Genomic DNA, 3,144 nt, shown 5'->3' with positions numbered 1-3,144 from the left:
ATGGGAACATATGTATATGTATAACTGATTCACTTTGTTATAAGGCAGAAACTGACACACCATTGTAAAGCAATTATACTCCGATAAAGATGTAAAAAAAAAAACAAAAAAACCCAAGAAACCTTCTAAGTATGTTTTTCGCATGCTGCACTCTGACAGAAAAGAGGAACAACATCATTCATTTATCCTCCTACTTTTATTCATTGTCAGAGTCCAGGAGGAGCGGGAGTGTTGCACAAAATCTTCTTACCTCTGGCTGGATGTGTTTCAGGAGCAAAGTGGGAGCTTTTGAAAATGGCAAATCGCTGGGCCTCACTTCCCAGATATTTTCCTTCCATTCTGCATGACCCCCTGAGTTTAAATGACCTATCGGAGGTCACGCAGACAGCTGGAGACCATCTGGAACAAACTTACCCAGCTACAGGGCTCTTTCTGTTATAAAGACTACAGAGATTGAAAACTTCACCAAAGCTTTTGCTAAATGACAGAATTCTTAGTTTTTAAGAAAGGAAGGAATGTTTACTAACAAAAGGCATTTTAAAAACAACTTAATATTTTGATGTGTTTTGCTGGCATGATTAATAGGAAAGCATCTCATTCAGAATACATCTATTGTATATTTGTTTAATTGGTTCATCTGTGGAAGAGAAGTTTCATGGGTGTGGGGACTCATTTGTTTTACTCACCATTTTTACATAGCATCCAGCTGTCCATAATGTATTCTAATTATTGACTGAAATGATAATTAAATTATTACAAATAGTAAAGACTAACATTTACTGAGCTCTAATTATGCGCTAGTACTATCCTAACCCCATATACATGAGTTATGCTATAAGAAACTTGAGAGGTAGATAATACTATTACAAATGAATTAGTGAATGAAGAAATGAATGAATGAGGGGATAATAAACAGATGAATATAAGCAATTCGGTCACTATTGGGATTCATTAATTATTGATTATTGGAAATTCCACCATATCTTCTAAACACACAATAGAATTTTCCTGAGATAAATTGCTAGCAAAAGACTTCTCAAGTAAGTATCTCTTTGTGATGAAAATACAAGCCAATCTAACAGCTGGGAAAATGAAATGTAGTCTACAAAGCAAAAACTAATATAAGGTTTTTCTCCTACAAGGAGAAATAATTAATAACTCAAGTTATATCATCATGAACTTTCAAAGGCATCCAATTTTGTCAGTTTTGTGTGTCTGAGAGAACTAATGAAGCTAAATATTTTATCTTTTATCTCTGAAAGAAGCATTTACCTTTAGATGAATAAATCCACTAATAATGTCAAAATCAATTCACAATATTAGAAATATCCTATTCCAAGAACTGGAGTTTTCAAATATTTCTAATTGTAATGTTGTTCTAATGAAAATGTTTTAAGTTATGTGTCTACCTGAGAGGAAATTCTCAAGATGTATTGTATTCAACTTCACAGTGTGTACAGTTTCGGTTTCACATTTGCTAGATTTATAGCCTCACGCTTGTTGTGAAAGAGTGGTTATTTACTGTGTTTTATCTTGTGACTTTAATTTGAAGGTTTCCATATCCTTGCTGATACTGGTAATTTTCAGTACGTGTTAGAAATAATGACTGTGTTTATGACACATTGAGTATTTTCATACTCTGCTCTCTCTCTAATGGGGTCACAAAGTATTTAAGCACAAAGAATTTGTAGTCACTCTGCTATCTACAAACAAAACAGAATGCATGGAATTTTAGTGTGAAATCCTAATAAATAAGTGTATCTTGTTCTAATGCCAGACATATGTAGCAGAGACAATTTGATGAAAATAATTGAGTCTTTCTTAATAGAAGCATTTCTCCAAGAATAAGGTTATATATATTATATAAATAAATAATATATATTTATATATATAATATAAAATATATTTTTATATAAAATCAAGGAAGAAATGTTTCCAATTGCTAATTTTTTATGCATGCATTATCTTATATTCTGTAGTTGAATGGCAGTAGACTATAGCCTTGCCAACCTCTGCAGAATGCCATCACACTGCTCCCCCATGGAATGAAATATAGTACAAATCTACCAATCCTGCTATGTCTCTGCTAATGAGATCTACTTGATGAAATCCTTGTTCATCAAAAACCTAAGGACAGAAATAATGGGATACATGGGAAATGAAGTTCCAAAACGTCTCAACACTAACACCGTACAAATCATAGTCAAATCATATTTAATGAACAGCCACATATACTCAGACCATTTAAACATCATGCAGCCAGGAGTCTTGCAGTAAATAAATTCTGTCCACCTCAGTTCTAGGAAATCCAAGCAATGATTTAATTAGATAGTGACTGGGGAACTAGAAGTGACAGCCAGTAACAGATTTACAGCAGAAGCAAGCATTTTGCTGTCTATCCAATACTGTTACTGTACACAAATTAATGCCAAACCCAAATCAAAGAAATATTCATTTTACTTTGATTTTTTCACGTCTGCAAACATTTATTTTCAAGAAGCAAAAAGGCTTTTTTTATTATGATCACTCAGAAAGCACCCAAATTCCCACATGCTTCCAGAGAAATTTGAACTCCTCCCCCTTCCCTCCATCCTGTAATTATATTGTATTAGAAATTATTCCTTACTACATTCTTCAGGGAAATAGGTTATGCCAAAATGATGAAATGATGTTTATTTTGTTTTATCATTTAGTAGCTATCTTTAAAGGAAAAGGGAAAATGAGGGAAGGAAAAATAAGTTTATCGAATGTCTTCTAGGTGTTAGATATTTTCATGTTTATTATTTAATTAAGTAGGCATGCTAGGCATTATTGTTATGATCACTCCCACTTTAAAGTGAAAGATGAAAACCTGAAGGTCAAAGAATGACCTGAAGGTTAATGAATGTTCTTACAGTCATGGGCGATAATTCATTTGTTTAAATACATATTTAATGAGTCGCTACTGTGTGTCAGGCATTATTCATAGTGCTAAAGAAGTAGCGGTGACTCACAAAGTTCTGTCCTTATAAAAATAAAATTCTAATGAAAAGACAGCTAATTACAGATTGTGATAAACAGTGTAAAGCAAATCAAGAAGGTATTGTTGCAACAGAGGGTAACTAAGTGAGGAAGTCTTCATTAGTTGGAAGGACAGGCTGGGCT

Source organism: Monodon monoceros, unplaced genomic scaffold (genome assembly GCF_005190385.1).
Source record: "Monodon monoceros isolate NGI ecotype Baffin Bay Population unplaced genomic scaffold, NGI_Narwhal_1 Super_Scaffold_1, whole genome shotgun sequence".
In the NCBI taxonomy this organism is placed as follows: Eukaryota; Metazoa; Chordata; class Mammalia; order Artiodactyla; family Monodontidae; genus Monodon; species Monodon monoceros.
The sequence above is the reverse complement of the archived record's forward strand: the minus strand, read 5'-3'. Positions refer to the sequence as shown.